General features: G+C 39.2%; 1 protein-coding gene across 3 annotated transcripts in view; it reads right to left on the bottom strand.

Annotated features, from left to right (window-relative positions):
* The window catches only part of PCDH11X (protocadherin 11 X-linked), a 539,473-nt gene extending 517,182 nt beyond the window's left edge, over positions 1 to 22,291 (bottom strand). For all 3 annotated transcript variants that reach the window (XM_026097615.2, XM_026097616.2, XM_026097617.2), the window contains exon 1: positions 21,594 to 22,291. The gene's annotated coding sequence lies outside the window, so the exon portion shown is untranslated. The remainder of the gene's footprint in view (positions 1 to 21,593) is intronic.
* Between the last annotated feature and the right edge of the window lie 3,034 nt (positions 22,292 to 25,325).

Here is a 25,325-nt window from a genome sequence, read left to right as displayed (position 1 = left end):
ATGTAGATTTTAAGAAGCAGAATCTACCAGTATCTATTCACTGTACAAGAAATGCATAGTCTAGCTAATCTCAGGTACCTCAGAACTGAATTTTTGCATCTGAGGGTTTAAAGTTGAAAGAACAAAGTGATGCACTGCTGTGGGAATCTACTAGAGTTTTGATAACTTCAGTAGTTTATCAGTCAGTTCTTTCCTGACAAGGAAACAGGCTGACAAGCTGGATTTTTATATTTATCTAATCTGGAGGGGAAGATAAACAATGGGCATTCTGAAATGTATGGAAAAAAGGAATATTTTTACCAAAGTCTTATCCCATTCCTACATTCTTTATAAGATTCTAATAGTCTGTTAATACATATATGAAAAGGACTATATGATGTGGTAGTTGCAGTAACAAAGTTCAAGACTCTAAGACCCACAAAGTCCCCTCCAGTCTTCACGTATTCTTTTTAGTAGCAAAACTAAATCTGATAAATCCTCCCATTGTTACTCTCAAGCAGTCATACTCGATCTACACACAGTTTGGTGCACATGCTGGTTGATGCGCCAGGCAGATAAGCATGTGACCAGGCATGGCAGAGAATAATTTGAACCTGATCAGCTGAATTTTGTATTTTTCCTAGCAAGATGGCTTTGTGTTTGATTTTGCACATTCTTACATTTTACATTTACCATTAGTATTAGCATTTTATATTACGCAGAAAAGCTATTTAGAGCTTATGCTAAGATCATTGCAATTTGTGGAAGATAAACATTACTATTTCCAAAATAGTAAATATTTATGGGACACAGATTAGAGTCCTGCTCTAGGATTTGATAGACTACATTCTTGGATATTGGTATTGTAATTCTTGATTAAGGTCTCAAAGCTTTAATCATCAAAGAAGTACGTTGGTTCAGATATGCAGACAAAATACGCAGCAAATACTGCTGAAAATCTTCCATAAGAATTTACCACTAAAAATAGTTGTGCATCCTACAGTACACTACACCTACAGATCAAGCACAGCTCCTCATTATGAAGACAGGGAAGCAGAAACATACATGCCATCCATATAAAGGCCAAAGCACTGTAGCAGATCTGGGAAAAATACCAATGACTAGGATACACCAACGTAGAACGAGAGAGTATTGTCCAGTTTGTTTCCTTTGGATTTGTTCCCTTTTTACTCACGTTCCAGCATTGTGGTCTACAATAAAATTAGTTCAACAACCTTGCAAACTTAGCACAGAACTAATAGAATCTGCTTGGTTCCTCATCGTGACTTCACAGGATCATGGAGCTGTTCACATTGGAAGGGCCGTTCGGAGGCATCTAGTCCAATCTCCCCCTCAAAACAGTGGCAGCACTGAATTCAGACCTGGCTGCTTCAGGCTTTGGCCAGTTGGGTCTTGAAAACCTCCAAGGATGGAGATGCAACAATGTCTCTGGGCAACCTGCTTCACTGTTTTGATTATGATAGTGGTGGGCATGTATTCCAGAGGTGAATAATGAATGACATTGTCAAAATCTGAGTACTGTTTTGAGCAATTTGTTTTTCTTTTTTCCTTCTTAGGGAGGGCATAAACTCATTTACTCTATTACACATGCACGTTTGAGAACCATCACCTATAGCCATTCTGCTGACTCTAATAGTTGAGAACAATGCTCACAAATAAACAAATTTTTAACGATTACATATGGGTGACACCTATGCAATCATTTTACTGGTTGTCAGTTTGAATGAGAATCTGTATGTTAATACAGAGCTAATAAATGATTAAATGAAATTGCTGGTTTTGTAATGAATTAGGACAAGATCTGTTGTTCATAACATTTGGAATATTTAAATGGTTTAACATACTCCAGTTATAAGTACTCTGCAGCTGGCTGTTAAAACAGATCCATCACTTAAGTATTTTTAAATTGTTTATATATGTCATTACAGTATGCCAGAACTTGTTTATAATTTAAAAATAAATCATTTTTAATTACCATGGGTCAAACCTTGGTAACCAGTTCTGTGAAGAACCAAATTCCCTCCTTGGGCAGCATGGAACAAAGCAGAAATGGGAGCTAAATTTGCAGCACACTTCAATATAAACTGCAACAGCTGCAGCATTTGATCAAGACAAAATTTCTCTACCACGATCTCATTCAGGGAAGCAAAATAGCATTTTCTCTAAATCTGCTGTGAAGCTGAGCCTGGTTACATAATTTACACTCTTCCCAAGTTTCCAGCATGTTATATTTGCCCAAGAGAAATTTGGATCGTGTACAAATTCTGCTCTGAATCTCCAGTAATTCTCCCACAAATTTCCAATGCCTATGGAGGCATAATGTGTTCAGCCAATGCTGCAAACACATGAAGGGTAAAGGGGAAATTTTGGCTGAGCCAAGATCATTCTTTCCCAGTCTGAGGGATCCTTCCTAACACATATGTGTGATTTAGCCTCTGAAGATTTAACACATTGCATTAGACATTTCTCCTTTTTTTCCATGAAGAGAATGTTATGGAAGATAGCAATCAAAATACATTTTCCATATTCCATATTAAATCTGTGAAGAAAATGCATATATCTATGTTCTGTTGCAATCAATCTGTCAGAATCTGCACAGAACACAAAACACTATACACTCTGGAAGTGTATGCTTTTTGCTATCCAAAAAACAGATGAAGATAAGTAAAACATCACTTCTCCTAGCAGTTGAAGTAGTATTTATGTCATACCAGTAACATACCAAAACCAGTAACATAACCAGTGCTAATCAGCACTGTAAAGCTGCTTAAACTAAAGAAAAAAATGAACCATCTCTCCTTTCAGGTCATACTAAAAATCTTACCCTCATAGCAAAGCTCTGCAACCATCTAAAAAGTATCACTGGTAGCCTAAGTCAGCCCCTACACAATGTGATAGTTTATGGTCTACATATATGGCAACAGAGCAATTTCCAATGTAAGTAAATGCATGGAGTTAAATAGCATTTTACCAACTTAATGGACAAAAACATGTATATACTACACGCAGAATTTTCTTTCAAGGTGCACTGAACCATGACAAATGTGCATTACTTTACATTGATAGAATTTCACACATAAATTGTCATCAGTCTGGTTCATCAGCCATTACTGGAGTAAGACAAGTTTACTTCAGGTTGAGGTGAGTCTCAGTGAATTTATGCCCATCTCCTCCTTTCTAGGGTTTTGTTGCATTTTGCCTGAAAATAAGCTAGAAGGTCAATGTCATCTTTCTGCTAAAACTTGCACCTCATTTACCTTCAGCAAGATTTCCACACCAGTTACAGAACACCATTTATCTCATAGTTCCCTGGCTACCTTTTAAATAAAAAAACAGACAGGAAAAATACATGTGAGCATAGTGGCACAGCTGAATATTGAAGAACTTGTACACTTCTGCTATATTGAAAACAAGTCCCTTTCATCATATTACCCATGCCTGCCCCCCTACATAAATGAAATTGAATGGGTGTGAGCTAGGGTAACTTTTCCTGAAGATCATTAACAGCAGTATTCATATCCTATAAAATTGCAAACATGTCATTTAGCTACTAAACATGCCTCTGATCTTAAGGAAGCATTGGGTAGCATTCTGTGGACTTAAGGCTTGCAAAGAGAATTTTTACCAAAATTATTTCCCCTTCTGAATTTTTTACAAAGCAAATAGGTCTGCTGTGCCCCTCAGAAAATTTTTATCTCTAGTAAAAACCCAACAGTCTTCTGTGTTAGAGTAACTACTGCTATCTTACCCTTTGGTAAAAGTATCCCGGTTATCTCAGGACACCAATAAATCCTTCGTCATTGCCATAAGCGCACCATCAATGAAAACTATACTAGAGATAACATCGGCTTCCCCCAAAATGTAGTTCTGCAGGAGAGTACTCATTTGACTACTTCCATGGTTCCTCTGTTTTGCCATTCTTTTTGAAGCTATTCAGCTCTTCACTGTTGCTTTTGCGTGTTAAGGAATCTGCATTGTAACCATCAAATTTCTCTGAACATTTCAGCATTTTTCTTCGGCACTTGGGCGCTTCTCCATGAGAATTTAATGTTTTGACTTGATTCTTGTTCTCTAGCATCTTGGCAAAACATCTCAGGCTTTTTGATATTTTTCTCAGTACTTCAATGTCTTGCCCCTCAAAGCTTCTCTTTATTGTGATGCTCCAGTGCCCACAACTTTCCTCAAACACTTTCCCTTCATCCTGGCACTTTGCCTTGGTGTTGCAGCATATTCAACTCAGGACTTCTGTGTTCCAACCATGTACTTTTGCAACCATGGCTTCAGGTCTGCAAAATTTTTCTTTAGGACTCTGCTCTAATTTGTTCCTATGCAGCTGGTTCTTTTCAGCTCCGTGGTGAATTTACCAGGCTCAAGGCAGGGTCCAACTTATCTCACACAGTGGTAAAACACAGTGCTCCTGATTTTTCCTTCCTCGGATTTTTTTCCTAGACTCCTCCTTTCCCCAAATAAAATAACTGAACAAAAAGTAATCAGTGAGTGATCACCAATTCCTGACATAGAAAGTTAATGCAGTGAAGTTTGCTCTCTTTGTGCGTTTTTTTTGTTTGTTTGTTTGTTTGTTTTTTTTAATTCTGATGCATTGGATACTCCTAGAAAGAGAATTCTCATGAGAGCTTTGTTGCTGGCTGGATAGTTTCTTAAACAGTCTCTGTCACCAATACTACTGTTGTACTACCGTTGTTATTAACATTATTATTTTGTGTCTACTTGGAATTTTTTCAGTCTTTTTCAAATCAAATTATGTGACATTTTTCTGCATTTTCAGCCAAAAACACTAATAGAATGCTTCATCAAGCATCAGTTCTTTCTGTTTAAGTCCAAATGTTTCTTAATGACCAGTACTGTTGCTTTCTTTTGGAGAGATACGATCTTCTCAAATTCTTAATTTCAATATATTAACTCCTCCTGGATCAGTGCCAAATTCATGCCAATTTTTTAACAATAGAAGTATACCAATAAGGATTCTTCTACCAATCTTTTCCCAAAGTTGGCTACTTCACTCAGCAATAAATGTAAAAGTTAGTGCTTTGGACATTCTCAGAAGCAAAGCAAACAGCTCTTAAACCCTGAAAATACTTTGTTTCTTTAAATACACTAAGTACAATTTTTTATAAATGTCTGAAAAATGAGAACACCGTAACGTTGAATGTATGTTAGATATGATGTTGTTTTCTTATACGTCAGCATAGCTCAAACGTCAATCAATGTGTACACGTTTACATCATTGTAAGAAAAATCCTTTTATTTTTAAGAGAGAGAGAGACAGTTTGCACTACATAAGTATATTCAGTTTTTTTAACACCAAATTTAATTTTGGAGGACCCCCACAAAAAAATTACAGATTCTCTAGAAACAGTTCTTTAAGAAACAGTGGCAGGTTTGGGGTATTTTGCCTCATCTCATTGACCTGTTACAGTTAACATGCTGGTCAGTAAGGTGGAGGAAAAAAAAAAAAAGAAAGAATTACATCAAGACCCCACCACAAGCTATCCAACTTTACATCTTACTCTTCAGTAAGTGCAAGAGAAGGATAAAAACCAAACAAGCAGTGAACATTCTTATTAGGCTCCTCATCATGTCCTGAAAGCAGCAGGGTTTTGAGATAATGGCAACATGCAGCTATTTACAACTTGTTAACCTTAACACTAGGCTCTGAGAGCCAAACTGTCTGTGCACTAGCTGGCATTTTTCCTAAAAAATCACAAGCCTTTGTGAAGGAAATAGTCACAATGTTTCAGATCTTCTTTTAGTGCCTATTGCTTTCCTAACAATAAATGTTCTTTTTTGGCCCAGATCTGCAGAAAAGCAAAGGTCAGTGGGAGACAAACAGGCACAAAATGGTACTAGTGGGTACATGGTTATTGGCAAAATACTTTCCTGTAATCCAGAGAAATCAGAGTCTAAATGTAAATCCATGTAGAAAGGAAATGTATAAAAGAAAATCTAATAAGCTAAACCCCTGATATTTAAGACATACCCAAAGGCAACGCCACTATAAAACACAACACAAGATCCTTTCAATCCATTTACCTTTAAACAAGTCTAAGTTATCTTTTTCTACTTAGTCATGTAGAATCGTTTTTATGATACAGAATGAGTACGTTCCTTTACATTTTGTGGTATTTCACTCTTAAGCTGGAACAAAACTTGATGTCCTTATTTTTGTCCTGATTTACATTCATTGCCACACTGTTAAAAAGGCCGTGATGGGAAGTCTGCTCAAGAGGATTCTGCACATGGGTATTTCAGGTCAGAAATGAATTTTACTGGAATGTTACATATAAAACCTTGCTCGAAACCTGAAAACCCAACATTTAGCTCAGACCAAGGACATAAGCACACCACTTTCATGACCACTGGATGTCCACACAAATATATAACACACACATGCATATGCTTTTAATACAGAAAGAAAAATGCCCACACATCTTGAAAAGAGTACTTGATGGCAGGAAATCTTTACAAAATACTAAGAAAAGTCTGCAGAAATATCAGTCCTTTAGGGATGGCTAATTCTATTTCAGAGTCCTGAATATTTCCAGCATGACAAAAAGACGAGATTCACAGTCATGTACTGAACTGGGAAAATCATGTTTGAATGGCTGTGTCAGCTGAAACATATTTTGCTCATAATGATGGGGCACAGCAGTTTGTTATGCATATTATTTGCAAAGGGTGCGATCTCTTGGAAAGCTGAATGAATGTGAAACTACTGTTGTTATGTTCAACACAGATGCAGTTAGGACACAGTTCACGTTTTGTTGTTATCCAAGTTTTCGGTATATTTGTGCTCCATTAAAAAGTTACACCAAAAAAACAAAACTACTGCCAAAATTCACCAGCACTAGAAACAAACTGACTTCATGGCAGACTCTAGAGCTTTCTGTAGGAAGTGAGAGATTTACTACAGTAAAATGTTCACGGGACTCTTAGAAAACTCATTTGATAGAATTTCGAAGCAACAATTTTTGACAAGTTAATTTAGGAGTGTTTCTTTGCATTCTATCTGCTAGAAGAATATGCTCTCTTCACTGAGCCTGTAATAATTCTCCAGAAAAAAACAAGGATTAAGCAAATAGCTTCATCACGAAGACCACTAATTATGAGTTTTTACTAGTATGCTACTGGTTCTGTCAAGCCTGAGTGAGCAATTGAGGGTCTGAAGTGCCTTGTGGAAAGGCAAGCCTTTTAGCAGTCCTGTGCTGTCCCTTTTTGATTTGCAAAGAAAAGTAACTCAGAGGATTGAGCTGTTTTCTTGGAATTTATTTCATCTACAGAGCTTTTATTAATTCATTTTTATTTAATTTAGAAAATCAGTTTTTCAACATACGGCCTTCCAAGCTGATTAACTATGCAGGAAAGGTTTTTTTCATTCCAATGCTTCTTGTAATCTAGAAATCAAGGAAATATTACTTTCCTGCTTCTTCCATTCAAATTCAGATAAATGCTGTCTTACCTATAAAATTTTCTGAACAAAATAAGTGAAACCGAATCTCATCTTGCAAACAGACTTGCTTTTAACCATACTTTATATTTTACTACAGAATGCAGCACTATAGATCATAAAGAGAAAGGGTTTTTTGGTTTGCAACATCATCTTCAAGATTTCTGTTTCCTAAGAAATGTACAGATAACTCACATTCATCTTCTCTTTAATGACTGCTTCCAGTAGAATGTTTATAGCTTTTTTAACCTGTAAATCTCATGAATCTCTCAAGAGATTCATTAAAAACTTAAACAGGATTTTCTTCTCTTACAACAAACAATACTCTAGTAATACCGTCTAATAATGAACATATTTCAAGGAAAATTGAAAATCTCTGATTTCCCTGTGGTTATGCAGCCCATACACATTATCTGCAACAGTAACTGTACATTTAAATTACAGTATCTTGCCAAGCCATGGTTGCAATGAAATACCTTTGGAGGATTTTTTATGCTGACTCAAATAAGGGAAGGATCAGAACAACTTCCCAGGTTTGGAATTTGTGCATATTATCTTATATTTGTATAATTCTGTTTTCTTGTATTTGCACCAATGCAACAAGAAATGGAATCTGTTCTCTAAAGCAGAATACCGACCTTATTCAGAACATCTAAAAGAAAGATTGTACAACTGAACATTTGTACTATCTTTATAGAGATAGTTTATATTAGCATTAGAATAGTGTAAGTAGCTCATTTTATAGCTAAAGCTGACTGTGTATGGTTCTGTGTCCTATTCCTGATCATCAGTCAAGAAATAGCTTTTGCTGAATTATCACTAGTTCAGACTGGCTCATCAGAGCTTCTCTTTTATTAAGATTTATCTTATAAAATAACCCATCCCTGAATACAAGATGGAAAGAAAGTAATTGGGAAATGTTCCCAGTTGATGGCAAAAATAGAAAACCTAAATGATGAAGAGTAATAGAAATCCAGTTCATCCCCTCCTCCACACAGTTTAAAAAAAAAAAAAAAAAGGCAAAAATGATTTTCTGCTGGAGATGACTAATTATATTGACATTTTTATATTCAGCACCATCAGGGTTGATCATCTCCAAGCAAGCCCAAGCCCCATGTCTGAAATGGACGGTAACAAGCACGAAGCAAATGCTGTAGAACTCCTTCTATGGAATACAATCTTTCTATGGAATATTCTGCATATTCAGGAGTACAATATACATATTAGAAGTTTATTATTGAATTTCCCATTGATGGAAAAACAGTGCCTACGTAGGTTATTTTCTGCAACGCAAAACTTTGATTTATTTTCTTGGCCTACTAGAGATTTCCCTGTATACACCATTTGCTCTTTCTGCTTATCTAAAATCCACATCTGCAGGGTGTGAAAACGTCCAAGATTGAGGTGGTCTAAGGCTAAGATGCTATAAATGCTATATACAGACTTTTACACTCATTAAGATAAACAAATAATTAGTTTAAGAACCTTTCCTTGATGTAATGTGAAGGAAACAATCTAACAACTGTGCTTCATGAGCAAACAATTACAAATAAACTGCAGACAGCAGAGATTTATTGAAATATTTTAGTAATAGCCAAGTATTTTTCAAGGGAAAGAAACTGTTCTTTCACAGGCAGCAGAAACAAAATGGATACTGAAATGGTATAGTAAGAATCACTGACTGAAAATACTGAATGAGCACATAAATGTGCTGAGCTTTCAGTTAAGAATGGCCCAAATAAATGAACATAAGCCCACGGAAGTAATTTTTAACCTAAATTTATCATGTGCAGTATTGTGCTCCTTTTAGATATTTAATAAAACATACCAATGGCAACAAGTGATAAGGACAACATGGAAAATAAGTGATAGTGCTGAAAGGAAGAAACAATCTAATCTAATTTTACCAAAACATAATGAAATGCTAGTTCAGACTCAGCCACATTCATCGCTACTTTCCAGTACACAATTTTTGTTTTACTGCCTGCTTTGAAAAATAATTCCATGATGAAACAAAGAATAAACTAGAGTTTTTGTAACCATAAAGATCCTTCAAAAGATAACTGGCTTTATATAGTTATGTTCCAAAATTTATGTACCTGTACATTAGAGCTACAATCTTGAGTGGAAAAAAATCAAAAAAGAACAAAGCAAATTTAACAAACGCAGGCGAACAAAATCACTTCACTTCCTTCTGTGTCTCTGCTCCCTATTCCATTTTTGAGGTTTGGGGAAAGCATTTGCAAAGTCCTTTCCAGTCTCAAAATACCACACCCCTAAACTGGCATACAGCATATCTAGCTGCAGGTCAGCCCTTTAAGACATTTAAATGCCAGCCTACACTGTGTTCAGTTCTCACATTCTCAGAGCAAAAACTGGAAGGCTCTTTGCGGATTCTAGAAAATGCCTAATTATACTATGAGCTAATAAGACATAAGCTCATAGGATAATTCAGGTTGAAAGGGACCTCTGGAGGTCATCTAGTCCAACCTCTTGCTCAAAGCAGGGTCAACTGTAAGGTCACAGCAGGTTGCTCAGGGCTTTACCCAGTCTGGTCTCGCAGCCTCCAAGGACAGGTACTGCACACTTGCTCAGGGCAGCCTGTCCCGGTTGCAATTTTTACCATGGTGAACCCAGTTCGTTCATCCGCTACTGTGACTGAGTACTATTTAGGAGCTTCAGTGCAATGAGAAAATGGTATTTTGTCAGAATGAGGAACCAAAAAGGTAACTTTTAGGATGCTTTTCAGTAAAAGGTAGCAGTCCTTTGACCAGTTTAAAAATTCTAGTTTTTATAAGAATTTTAAGAATCTTTGTGTCATTTACAGTGGTCTTCTCTCATATCTAATGAAAGTACTTAAATTTCTGTCCATAAAAATACTCTATTCTCAGTCTAATCATATTCTCTCTTACCCACACAATGTGTTCAGTCCCTCTCCAGAAACTTCATTTCTTGCCTTTTTGTAGTGAATCTGTCAATCAACCTCTAGACACTCTTGTAATAAAGAGCAATAAACCATCAACATGAAGCATCAGCGGAATACTCTTCACAAATACAAACAAAATTACACTCCATCTGATGTGCTCACTCCAGAAAACACTCAGGAAAAAACAGATGAACAGATTTGTCTTACAGCTATGAATGTCAACTAAGTTCGGTCTTGCAGGACCAAGGGGAGGGGGGGAGAAATCAGTTTTTCTTGCCTTCAGCTCAAATGTTTAGAAAGCTGAGGCTTCCGTTTTCCAAACTTTTTGTTCTTCTGTGTAAAAAAAAAAAAAAAAAAAATCAAGTCTTCCTTAGAAACAGAAATGAAACTGAAAGGTGTTTCACAGATCAAAAGCAGTACTTTAAACTGTGTTCAGGAGAACACTGTTGAAATGCAATGAATAGACAACTTGTTGAAGTCACAGCACATCTATATAACCTCAGTTCACAGAAGTCTCCAAAGATCACACCAGATAGCACACATGGAGACAGGAATGGCAAGCTACATTGAGATCCAGCTCCAAGAACGAAAGTAACAGCTCTCCTGTTCACCAGGCAGTTCCCCTTCCTGCACTATATCTCCCTTATTCACTATTCATTGAACAAACAAGAACGGCATGGACATACCAGGCTCCTGAATGTGAGCCAAAAATCCCAATCCAGACAAAGCTAAAAACTAGGATCTATATGAAGGAGTCAATATCTTTTGCATAGAAAAGATTAGGTCAGTAGACACCTCTGGAGATGCTACCTAGCCAAACCTCAAAGCTTCTAAGTTCCATTAGGTTGCCCAGGGCCTTTCCAGTCAAGTTTCGAAAAATTCCAAGGATTATTCTGAATATTACATGAACATTTTTGGAGCATTCAAAATCAGTAGAAAAAAACACATCAATTATTTCCTTTGGCTTACTACCAACTTTATCTGAGGTGCTTTGAGCTTCAACTAATCAACACCCATCCAGGGCGGAGTTTTACTGCTAGGAAACTCAGCTGAATACACCATTCAGGTTCAGGAAAATAGAAAAGGGTAGAAGAAAGATATGAAAGATCCAGGCAGCTGATTTAGTGTGAATTAACATATATAACATAGCCCAAAATCACACTACCATAGTAACGTAGGAAAGCTGTTTCCAAGATGCCTACTTAAACAATTCATTTCCAAATATACCAAAAATTATTGCATATAGGTCCCTGTAAGAACCGAATGGAATTATCCTATCTGCAAGATTTATCTATCTGTTTGATAAACCAGATTCATCTTTGGTATAACTCTATTGATGTAACTCCAGAAGGTTCTGAAATATAACCTATTATAATCAGGAAAGATTTGGGGAACACCAAAGCTACTTAAATTAATGCTGCTGTAGTTCATTTCCATGTTTTATTTCTTCTCTTGAGCACTGTTTCCAGGTATTTCTATTCCCATTTCCTACCTGTTAGAAAGTAAAGAGTGATTTTATTTGAGCACTTTCATCATTTCAACTTCAGTGTTCCTCAGAGATTCTCTATACTTTATCTGTCTCCCATCTCAGTCATATTTGTAAAGGCATGGTGATATATACAGTATTATACATATAGCCACATCCACAGCAGTTAGAGGTGTTCTGATCCAGTCATCATAAGGTGCCCAGAATTGTTCAGAAGTTAGTTTTTGTTGTTTGATCAACATCAACAGCCTTGCAGTTTGATCAGCAAGGTGACCACTTTAGCTGCAGCAATGACTAAATCAAGACATAGAGCCAATACTCTGAAGTGACAGCATTTTCAGAATTTAGTTAATCTTGCAGGAGCCATACTGCACCACCTGCCAGCCTCATCTAAGTCACTTACTCTAAACCTTTTTTCAATGATTTCTTTCAAGCTTTTTTAACGTTTAAAATACAATAAAACCTAAAAGTACTGTACCTGCCAAGATGAATTACATATGAGGAACTGAGACTGTAAACGTTTTTAAGACTGACATTGCACTACTTTTTGATTCAGCTATTATTTTTTAAATATTCATTTTTGTTAAGTGTAGTACAATGAAAATACAAACATTGTGCATTAAGGGGACTCATAACAAATGACACTTGTTTGAATGAATCCGGGTAAACAGCCAGATTAAGCTTTCATCAAATTTAATAGGAAAATGTTCTATTTGTTTAGATTTTCCTGCTGATGCTGAACAACATTAACCAAACCTGAAACCTGCTTTAATTTTGCCAGATAACAAATACCTGTATCAAGCAGCCACTGAACAGATTATATACCTTAGTATATGAAGATAAGCATTCCCACATAGCAGAAATATTTTGGTAATTTAAAAATACCCTACATAGTGGTTTCAAAGAGCACCACTCAAACACAGAATTGGAGCCAAATTCCATTCACCTTAATGTTATAAATTTCCTATTGGGTTTGAGGTCCATAACACAATCACAAAAAGACTGTCCTATTGAAACATATTTACCAGCACCTTTTTCTCCATCTTGATGGATAGCACTATGTATTTCAGACACCTATCAGATTTAGTCCACCATTCTAAAATGATTAAAAAGAACGTCAGTGATCATAAATTCAGGTGAATTTCAGTCAGTTCTCTTCCTTATTCCTAAATCAACTCTTCAGCCAATGTTGTAACCTCTATGCGTTGTCTCAGTCTTTCTAACTGGATTTTAAAGTTTAAACGAAGAGAAAGTAAAAAAGATCTCTTCTTCTGCCTGGAATTCAGGCTTAATGTGATTGTCTTAAAAGACGAGTAGGATTTTTCCTGGGCAGGAGGTTCAACTTAGTAGCAATTAGTTAGGATGAATCTTCTGCTATGACAGATCATATCAACTTTACAGGCCGGTTGATACTCAACCTTATTTGTTCGATGATCCTCAAAACAGGTAATGTGAAATAAGAGGTAGTAGGTCACAAACTCAACCCAAATACTGCAGAGTCTAACTATAATAGATTTATTTCTGCCACAACTTTTCTAATTCTTTTGTGCCACCTCTTTTTTATTTCTTAAGTATTTAAAATCTTTTATTGAATCTATTCTAGGAAAATACATAATTGTTCCTTTAAAAAGTTTATTTTGTACAACCCTGCTAAGTTTTGCAATTTTTATCATAAGTTCATAGTTTGCTTTTAGGTTTTGATAGAATAATCACATTTGAGTTGCACCATATTTTGAATATAAGACGGTGACTATTTTTAATGTGCTTAATATTACAGAGGTATAAGAAAACTTGGCTGAGGTACAAACTGTTACTATAACTATTCTTTAACAAAGATGGCACTGTTTTAAAAAACTATATTTTTTTATTGAAAGTAGACAAGCTGCAGGCTCTTTCAAAGTCCAATCCACTTTGAAAAATAGGAGCTGTACATCCAAACTATGGAAGTACTTTTGAAAATATTAGCCCTGCCTTGGTTGCCTGATAAAAGTCATTAGTTTACTGCTTTAATTCAAATGCACATTCTTGTCAAAGATCTTAAAGAAACTCAGTTTCTGTATCATTGAGCATGAGTTCTCTATTAACTTTATACTTGTTTCCTTATTTTTGTAAAAAGAAGCCTGATGTTTTTACCAAGTTTTCACCTACATGTTAAAATGGCACTTTTATTTCTATTAGAAAATATCCTTCTACTCTACAATATTACGCTCAGATAGATACTTCAGTTACATTAAAAAAGTGAAAAAGAGTGGAAAACATGAAAATTCAATTTACTTTATTTCCAGGGACAAGAGAAGAAAACAAGAATTTTTAAACCTTTTCTTAAAAACATTAGAGAGTGACACAATCAACACCCAAGCTCTTCTGAGCGTCACTGATATTTAGTTGCCCAGAACGTCTCTTTATTCAGCACATAAACCTCAGAGCTTTCAGTGAGGCTAGCATGGTTCAATGCTGACACAATACTGTAGATTGGAAGATAATACTGATTTGTTTCTCATCAGAAGGTTATGAAGGTTCCACACATAATTACTGTATTCCCCAGTTCAGAAAACCTCAGTTTCTGACTACAAATACTAGTGAAACATTTCTTTGACACAAGACTACTGACGTCTTTGCTTTCTGCCTTCCATTCACTTTTTTTAAGTGGCCTTCCCCCCCCCCCCCCCCCCCGCAATGTGCCACGTCTTTGGGGTTTTACCCTTTGCAGCTTAAAATATGGGAGTTAATGTTGTATGAACTCATCTCAAACATACTTTGTATTATTCTTTAGGGTACTTTGAGTGCAGTTCTTGAAAATAATTTTCTTTGAAAGTGCAGATAAAACTAGTTTCATAAAGGTATAAGCTTACTGTTGTTTGACTGAACACACTGTCTAAAAACAAAACTGGTGGCCCACGAGTCTTTAGTCTTTTTAGAGGTTAAAGAAAATTTGTGTTAAGAAGATGTGGTTTAAGGTGTTTTCCTGGATGTTCTGGCTTTCTAAGGAGTTTATACATCAAAAATGGGAGGATGGGGAACAATATGTGAATACCAAAAATGGTATGATAGTTCAGTGTTTTTCTTCATCGTTATTCCAGATTGTATACTATTAAAATACACTCGTTTTCCAGTGCCAAGAGGCTCTTCCATCATTTTTATTCCTAGTATTTGGCAAATGCCATAAACAACTACATGCGTCTGCATATATGATTTTTTTCTTAAGTTTATGGTACAATCATAGAAGATAAAGAAGCTATACCTGCTACTTCAGCCACTATTTGGCCAGAGGCAAAGGGTCATTCCCAATTATTTTATAAAACTACAAAAAACTAACTAGGGCAACATGAACATTAACAACAGTTTTTTAAAAAGAATGCTCTGATAATTAGACATGTATGTATACTCGTCGGACAAGCACTTAACTAGTCTACTGCAGCGGAATTGAGATTACAGGAAACTATTACGAAAACCCTAGCTTACCATTCACTCTAGTACTAAAGTCTCACAAGCTCACAAGACAGAAAAATGAACAGAGAATGAATTTTATGCATTTCATTCCCATTTTTCATCGCAAGTTATTAGTTTGTTGACTGCTATTCTAGATCTTAATTTATAAAACATTGCCACATACATTTTCCAAGAATCAATTACATGATTGACAAAGTAAAGCCATTACTCCATTTCATTTTAACTTTATCTTTAGCCTTGTACCTTGCATATATTTATAAATTGGCTGCAGCAACTATTATTTGAACAAACTAAGGTAGTCAGGTCCCAAATTATTTGAGTATGGAGTTATATGTGTGTATTACAGTTCGTATTCAGTCACCATTTAGTTGTAAATTTTCAAAACACAAGAGTTCCCCTGCACTTTTCTCTACATAGATTTAGGGAACGCTATGATGCATTCTTCCCCTATTAACATTGGCAAGTCAAGTCTAGGTCTTTTGTCATAAACATCCTAAACGCCCTAAGAAAAATCTCTTTCCAATTTGTGAATCCAGCCTGCACCTTGACATAATGCTTCCTATTGAAGCTACCCTCCATTTCAGGAGAGGAAGACCAGCATACTTAGTTAAAATCCAATGATCTAAGTAACCTGTGTGCCTGTCAGGACACACAGTTTCATAATTCTTGTTTGTCAAGAGAAAGGAATATACATATATTCTTATAATTACAGAAGCAATCACAAATCCTGCACATTTAAGTAAACAAGAGTTTAAACTATGACTTCCACTGGCAGAGATCAAACTCATTTCCTCTTCAGAGTCATGAAACTTCCTTTCTCAGGAGCCTTATCAAAAAATGTGACCCTCTAATGAAATCTGAGCTAGAGGAAGGCTAAGGGCAGGCAGTGGACACTGCTGTTCTAACAATCATCCCTCAAAGGATTTTCACTTTTCTTCTCGTGGGCATCTCTGTATTATGTGCTATGGTATAAAGCTGGAAACAAAACTGCTTTGCTTTAGCGTGCGCAGGTATGTCATAATAAATCTCTTAGTTCACAGATTTCCACACATATACATCTATTCAACAAACTAGCACAGAGTAGCAACAATGAAGGTGCAAATAGCTGGTTAAATAAAATACGCTGTGCCTAAAGCATTGCAAACTTTCACTTGTCAGATTTTTTCCTCTTTAGTATGTATTTCCTTCTACTTTACTAGACAGCATAAAGCTCACATAATTACTAATTAAATTCTTACAAAAATAATAAAACTATGTCCTTAAGGATGTAACAGATAAACACTGATATACAAACAGACTGCACCACCAGAGACATCTTATTTCTAGACCAGCTTGGAGGAAGAAAATCATTCCCAAAACAGCCATGTCAAATCAAAGTAGTATACAACGCAAGATGTTCCACTGGCAGAAAAGTGAGTCAGGCAGTGTTTCTTAGCACTGTAAACTGCCATATTAAACCCAGCAGTGATGGGTTTTAAATACAGCGGGCCACCTCTGTTCATAATTTCACTACTGAAGTTGGAAATCTCCAACAATTTTAATATTCATCTGTCTCTCTAAGAACAATATTTGGCTCTCTGATCTGGTTTTGTAGGCCCCCTTGAAAGTATGCAATCCATGTGGAGTATTTTGCAATTTACATGAAGGAAAACAACACTAATTTGAACAGAACTTCGCCTGAAAAGTTGGTAAAGCACTTTTAAGCAGCTTACATTCTGCCATCCTTGCAAGCAAAACTCCCATACAGCAATGCCTTCTATACACCATATTAACTCCTAAACAAATGGCAGAAGCTGAAGCACCTATTACATGATGCAAGAAGCAATTATTTAAGACTATGTTCAAATAGGAATGCTTTCGCAGTCTCCAAGAAGCTTTGGCTCAGGCCATGTTGGATCAAGAAGGCTAAAACTTATGTTATCTATGGAAAAACACTTCTTCTCTAGCACATCTGAAATAGTCATTTTCAACAGAATACTTACTAAAAGCAATAAAACAAAATTTCAAATAAAAAGAATGTCTAATTATAACAGAGTTGCAGAAAACCCATTTACAAGACTTTCTCTACACACTAAATTCCAAGTTCTTTTAAATTTAAATTGTCATTATTTATATTACATTTCCCTGGACCTTCATGAAACCTCTCCTGCAAACATTTTTTTTTCATTCAAATAGGAAATTTTATTAATTGTGAAAAGTATTGATTTTCTGTATTTGGAAAAAGGAATTTTATTAACTTTTTTTAATTAAAAAAAAATCTTTTATCCACTTGTGCCAGAGATAATACTCCCTCAAAATGTATTTTCTACTAATCCCACTCTTATTCACAATGCAACACCTTAAAGACAATTATAAGGACAGCGGAGCTTTTAAATGTGCAAAAGCTAGTAGAAGCGTTTATGCTTTCTGGCAAGTCACTCTACTAATTCAGAAACCGTAATTGAAAAAGACTGTCTTTAAAATCTATTTTCCTTATTTTACCGTTGGATAATGAGAATGGGTGTCTCCCCACAGATCTAAAGGGATAATCAAATTCCCATTTCTACCCTAAATTTCCTGCTTCATCCTGCCATGCCTTCATGCGGGGAGCATGAATTTTCAAAAGACCCAAGAAAGATATGGTCACTAGTACTTTATTGCAGTAAAGAGGGACAACTGTAACAAATTTCCTCTCAGTGATCTCATTGAAGAAAGAGGTCATTGGGACAAAAGACTATTAATCTCACTTATGAATTTTTATTTAAACTACAAAACTTTCAGTCAGACAACATACATTTATTCCATCCAATCCAAAATACTTGGAATACAGTAAAGATACTGAGCTGTACTTGAACCTGCCACTTGAACAGTGTGTATAGGTAGTATAGCACATTCAGTTGTAACCTTCTATCCACGGGTATTTTTACCTGTAAAGTATAAACTTTAAATTCTAAAATGAAATGTGCAGAAAATGTTTATAAACACTCAACTTTTCTCCACTGTTGAAGTAACTACTTTACTGTTGGAACAGGGCTATATAATTGATATAAACAGTTGTAAAAGATTTTAGGATCCTTCAGGAAAAAGGGTCATGTTTAAATGTAGACTGACCATTAGTACCACTCACTGCACCTGTAATGGGAAGGCGCGATTACTGCAATGGCTGTTCTCAGGTGGACTACCTTAGAGGTGTGCTTTGGCAGCAGCATCCAAAAATCCTTTCAACACTTGTGTCAGAGAATCAACATTATCCAAAATTTAGAGTTGTTTTAGCTTATTAAAAGGATAACATCAGTGGTTAAGTTATGAGGTCTGGGGTTTTGTTTTGTTGTTCTTGTAACTTTACCCTCAAAATAACTAACTGGAATAATGCCAAACGCATTAGTTCAATACAAACTAAGACTGAACCATTAAACTGAGATCTGACTAATTCCTGTTTTGAGCCAGTGCCCTAGTGCCTGCTTAACAATCACAGGCCCCTTTAAAATCTAGGTTTAAACACTCACCTGGATCCACAGGGGCTTTCCAAACCTGAAAAGATTTTTTCTTCCTTTTCATCTCTAAATTTATCAGGCAGGCATTATTTTCTACCGAGCTTTCTCTAAAAGCAACTTCACAGTGCTCTACTAGCAAATGCCAATTTTTGTCATACATCATTGCATAGGATCTCTCTTTTTTCTACTGCACGAATGTGTTTAACATAAGCTTAGATCCCATCTTTAAAACTGAATGTTAAATTACTGAACAAATGGGTGTTTTAGTGGAAAGACTGACATATTCTTAACTATGGGAGTGTGAATGACTCCAGTATAAGATTACTCAAGTCCATGTAGAATACAAATGCAATACAGGACCACAGGTTCAGATCTTTGATCTCCTTTTTTGCAGAGGCTGTGATGTATAAAGCCAATTCCACTGAGCAGACAGTACTACACTGAATATAAATTATCCTTTAACCATAGCAAGGCACTCTTAGGCTCACATTTGAAGAAACGCTGCAAGCATGAACAATACAGCCATGAAGCAGCAAGAGGTCTGTAGAAACAAATGCAAACTAAGATCTGAACGGATAACCACGTTCTGGAAAGACAAATTTGTTCCTCAGCTGTAGTTTGATAAAAATTAAAGGCAAATCTGGAGCACTCGTACATACGGAAGTATGACTGAAGAACACTACTTGTTCTTTCTATAAAAAAAGAGTTAGTTAGTACTATTGGAATACTTGTTTTATTTTCCAGATTAAGCATCATTCCCATAAGCAGCATAACAACTGATTTTAAAATATGATACCAACAGTCTCAAGTGAACATGGCTTGATATTTAAACACATCTTGTCCAGATACCTCTTTAGAGGAAGAACCCTCTGCCTACTGAGCTAACACTAAGCTCCCTGGAGTTTAGCCATTAATATTCTAAACTCATCTTTTACAATTCACAAAAAGTCTCCTTTTGCCAAAATAAAATGCTTTAGAGGAATTCACTGTGCTTAAACTGCTTTTCTTCATTTTATTTAAAATAAGCATTTTTTCTCAACTTTATTCTATGCCAAATATACAGTATGAGAGACGCTCAAACGTGGAGGTATTACCTCAGCTTACATACACAGGTCAAATGGGAAAACAAATTACTTCTGACAACCTCAGATATTTTGTTTTGTTACATTCTCTATAATTTTATATTAACCAGTTCTTCTGCAGTTGTACAGAAATACTACTGGGCATTTTTACAGAAAATTTTTGTATTGTCTATGTGGACCTGTAACTTGGATGGTTCTAAGAAAGAGGTCTTGCCCAGTCTGATGTTTATTTGTATACCATTTTGTTTGTATGTGTGAAAATGTTAGTAATTAAATAAATAACTTTTCTCCTCTCTTACCTCTTTTGACCTATGTAACCTGACAGATCAAAACTATTTCCACCACTGACAAGCAGAAAGTCAAAAATCTATCTTTGGCTTTCTGTTCTCTTTGGATTGCTTTTCAGTAAGACTTGAAGAAGGTGCTCTTTGTGAATCAGTTCTCTGTGCCAGAATGAAATTCAGCAAAAAATAAGGCAAGGGTGAGGTGATAATGTCCACTGTCCTCAGCTCTGCTTTGGTTCAATAAACTTGAACATCTTCTCCCCTCTTTTGCCAATTGAGATAAGCAGCAACAATTACCTAAAATGAATCATCATCTCAAGCTCAGAAAGACAGGATCAGATGAGTCTAGCCAATCTCTCTGAAGCTCACAGTTTCTTTTAGTGTCCAAGAGGGACAAATAAGTCCCTGTTTGCCTCTTGTCACATACCTCAGAGCTACTCCTTACAGGCTCCTATGCCAAGGTTGCAAAAGGAAAATGAGATAAATCCTCTGCTTTCCAGATCACCTACAAGGCTTTTGCTTGCAACCAGCAGGCTGTAAGCTTTATACCATTACGGCAAAAGTCATAAATGAACCATCCTTCCCTTCCCAAAATGACAGGAAATACTCTGTCCTTGCCTTTCTGTGGTCTCTCCTATCCTTGCCTTTCTGTGGTCTCCACAGCTGAAACCAAGTATTCTTTGGACATCACTGCAATGGCTCTAACCAATTTTATCTGCATCCAGAGCTTAAATAAATTAAAATATACTTCATCTTGATCTCTTTTTTATCTCATTCCATTCCTTCACATGCACAGCAACTTTAAGCTTACAGACATCCCTCCACGGTTCAAGAAAATCCTTCAATCAAAGAACTTCATTTACAATCCAGCATAGTTTTTGCTCTCTCCTCTCTCCACAGCAGCTAGGCATTTTGATGCAATCCTCATTTAATGCAATCTCCATTACAGGATTATGATCACATCAATAAAATGCTCCATATGTTTTTTTTTCATCCCTTTCCCCCTCTGATTAATAGTAGGCATTAAATCTGCAAAAAACACCAAATCAAACAGGATGATGGGATGCTCTGGGGAGGTGGTGGGAGGCACACATTCAACACAATGCAAACTGCCCATCACACACCGAAACAGTAGATCCCCTCATTCCTGAGCTACATACAGTAAGTTAGCTCACTGTCCTCGCTGCGAACGCAGATCACAAACGTGGTGTATTAGCAAACTAAAAATAAATATTTTTTGCAGTCACTTGCGAGCTCGGTGTACTTTCCACAGGAGCAGACTTTCATTTTACTTGACCAGTTCCAGCCTGTTAATACTGTTCTGGAGGGACTGCTGCTGCTCTGGCGAGGAAGGGATGCTGGACAACACACACGAAATGGTATAAAAGGCGATAAGACTCCCTCCTCGCCCCAAGCCCCCTTCTTACCTTCGGTTCCTTCCCTGCACAGGATGTCAGTCCACAGGGGCTCCTCAGCGCATCGCCGCGGCGTTCAGAGGAGCGAAGGCTGCCCCGCTGCATGGAAGTTACACTGCTTCGCGACGGCAAATCCTCGATCCAAACCGCGAGCCGCTTCTTCCCCGGCAGCGCGCCGAGCGAGGTTCACAGGCGACTTCCACACGGCGGATAAAACCGGGAAGGGAAGGGGGTGGGGGGAAGGACCCTAACTTTTAGGTAAGCCTGAGTTTGTTTTATTTTTGTTGGGTTATTTGCTTCTGCAGCTGCAAGGGAGGAGAAGGCAGTCGCAGCCTGGCAGCGCCGCTCCGCTCCTCAGAGGCTCTGCCGCTTCCCCCAAGTTGAGCGGGGGGGACTTTAACTCGGCGGCGGCTCCGCGGCGCAGCCCGGCAGAGACCTCCCCGCGCAGGGCGGGCGAGCGGGCGCCCGGAGCGCAGCGGAGCGCAGCGCCCGGCCGGGGGAAGCCGCCGGCAGGAGCGGGGCGCCCGCCGCCTCCCGGCGGGGCTGGCTGCTGGCCCGCGCTGCCGCGGCGGCGCCCCTGGGGGCGCGGGCTGGCTGCCGGCGGCGCCGCGGAGCCCGCGCTGTCCCGGCGGCGGCGGCGGCGGCTCGGCTCTGCCGCGGCCGCCCGCGCCCCGCGCCGCCGCTGCCAGGCGGCCCTCCCCGCGGCTGACATCAGCGCGGGGGGCGGAGCGACACCGGCGAGGCGAATGGCCGGGCCGAGGGGCTTCCCCCTCCCGCCGCCGCCCTGCCGCGGCCGCCCGGAGAATCCCCCGAAAGCGGCGGCGGGGCCGCTCCGCCGCCTCCGCGGGGGGTCGGCGCTGCGTCCCCGCCGCCCCCGCCCCGAAGCACGCGGCTGAGCGGGGCCGCCTCGCCGGGCTGCCCGGGGGCAGCTCCCCCGCCCGGGCGCGGCGCCCGCCGGAGGGGACGAGCGCGCAGCGCGGGGCCGCGACGGCGGGGCCGGGCGGCGCTGCGGGTCGGCGGTTCGGCCCTGCACCCCCCTCCGCCGCCGCCCCCACCCCCGCCGCCTCCCGCCCACGCGCGCCGCCGAGGGGCGACGGAAGAGCCCCTCCGTCGCCTCCCGGCGCGGGGGCGGCAGCGGCGCTCGGCTCCCCTCGCCGGGCTCCGCCGCCTAGCTGCCGCCGGCGGGGCGCCCTCTCCCCGCCGCCTCGGCGGAGCCCGCGACGGCGGCGGAGCGGGCGCCCGCTGCCGCGGAAGGAGGCGCGACGGGAGGGAGCGGGGCCGGGCGGGGGGCGCGGAGGGACCGGCGCGAGGGGCGAGGTGGGGTGCGGGGCGCCCCTGGGCGGAGCGGGGCTGCCGCGGGCGTCCTGCGCCGCTTTGCAGCGCCCCTCGGGGCCAGGCGCGGAGAGAGGCGCGGGCTCTCACCGCGCCCTCCGCGGGCACCAGCTGCCCGGTGGGGGGGGGGGGGGAGCACAGGGTCGGCCGGCCCGAACCAGCCCCGGCCGGTCCGAACCGCCCCCCGCCGGCCTGGAGCCGCGCGCGGACCGGCGTGTTCCCGCCTGAGCGAGGCGCCCGGCGGCAGGGCTGGGTGGCCGGGAGCCCCCGTGCGCCGGGTCGCCTCGGGCAGCGGCGGCGGCGGAGGGGCGCCCCGGGCGGGCGGTTTCGGGCGTCCCCGTCCGCGGCACTCGCCGAGCGCCGCCGCAGCTGCCGGGAGAGCGGTGGGCGAGGGCCGGCCGCGGCGGAGGCAGCTGCGGTACGTGCGGGCTGGGGGCTTGCGGAGTGCGATTGCGTTGGTGAGTTCAAGCCGTTTACGAATGCTTCTGTGAAAATACGTTTTAATTAATAGTTAGTTTGTGGTGTTGACTTTAATAATTTGCGTGTCTTGAGTTATTTGCAGTACTTTGCCCGATGCCTGCAGTATGCACTTCTCAGTGAACACAATGATTATTAGTAAATAATTTAGCGTTTTCTCTGTACTTTGCTGTTGGGTGAGGAGACAGTTTTAGTCTCTTTACTGATGAACAAGAAAAGAAATTGCACTTACCCAAACAGCACACACTTTAATGTATGTGGCCTTATTTGTAAAAATTAGTCTGAACATCCATGTGAACGTCCCCCTCCTTTTTTTTCCCCTTCACTAAAGCAGGATGCTGGGCAATGGCTCACTTTTATAGCTACATGTAGTTTGAACACTACATTTTGTCTGAAAAAGGCCTATAAGAGGATGAGAGTCCTGCAAACAGTTCATAAAAATCACAACTTTTTCGGTCAACTGTATGCATTTTTACCTGCTTACTCACGTATTCAATAAGATTCTTTGAACCTGGACCCAGAAGAAACGTTTGCACGGTTATTAACCATATGGAAATGCTACAGAACATTTTTTTTTTTCTAGCTTGTGTTTCCATGTCATATATCAGTCACCTGAGTTTGACCACATCCACTGTGTTTTATTATACTAGGTGATAAATTTAAATTGTATGAAATCAGTGAAATAAATTATGACTTCATGTTTGTTTGTTTGTTTTTAGGTATGACAGAGGTACCTCTTTATAAAGACACAACATTACATACAAATTGGAGTTCATGTCCCAACTACAGTATAGCATAATGCTAAGGATGATGGCAACATGTCAGTTATACTTATTTATCAGCATTTCTGAAAATTTTGTAGTAAGATGCGAAATAAAGTATATGTAAACAACAAGAAAAGGACAAAAATAAAAGCAATATACAGGTATGCATGTTTAGTTTGCATCATGTTGCTGTTGTACAGATTAAGACGGATTGTCAATCCTTTTAATACCTGTTCTGTTCTGCTGTCATTACAATTGATTTCTGAGATAGCCAAGTCCATACAAATTCCATGTTCTGAAAGATTACTCTGTATTTTACACCAAAAAAGAAGCAAGCAATGAAGGAATTTTTGTATGTTAATTGGCTGTTGTTGTGTCTTGTCCCTCCGGCCTCAGATTAGAGTAAAATAAAGGTTATTACTTGGAAATACTTTTTTCCTGAAAGAAGTTTGAATGTTATTGGGAGACATAATGATCTACATGATGGTTTATCCTGTGCAAGAGCAATCAACTGCAGTAGCATCAGATATTCCAGAAAAGAGGTGAACGGTATGTTGGGGTGCTGATTCTTCCTATTTTTCAAAGTAGTGTCTTTAAGTACTTAAGCTACAGTGGACCCAGCAGCCTGCCCTGTTGAAGGGAGTTACACCTGCCTTACAAAATAGTGTTTGTGGATCGTTGCATCAAAAAGTGCCCTCTTTATTTAAGAAGGAATAAATCTGTTGATAACAGTTCAGTTTGGACTATGTTTGAGATGCACAGCCAAATGAACGTAGTGACTATTCCACTAAAAAAAAAAGAAAGGTTCAGGAAGTAGATGGCATATTTAATCAATAGTGGAGGCGAAGTGGTCAAAAATCCTTTGCAAACCAAAACAGTTAAAAACATGAAAAGGAAGAGTTAAAGACGGAGTTTTACTTTGTCCATGCAGTAAATGCATTACTTCATTGAGAATAAAATATTTTTGCATATCGCAAGGTATTGTTGCTACCCTTGGTTCAGATCAAGTTCTAAATCCTGAAATTGTTTGTTACTCTAAGCACATTAAGAGGCCCCACAGGAACTATTCACATGTGAAAAGAGCTAGGACCAGAGCCAAAGTTTTGCATACTGTGAAGGTCAGGCTTGCTTTCTTTCTAAAACTTAGTAGGAAAACTCTCGGATGCATGGT

This window comes from Dromaius novaehollandiae, chromosome 11, assembly GCF_036370855.1.
Source record: "Dromaius novaehollandiae isolate bDroNov1 chromosome 11, bDroNov1.hap1, whole genome shotgun sequence".
NCBI lineage: Eukaryota > Metazoa > Chordata > Aves > Casuariiformes > Dromaiidae > Dromaius > Dromaius novaehollandiae.
This window is presented reverse-complemented; position numbering and strand designations above follow the sequence as displayed.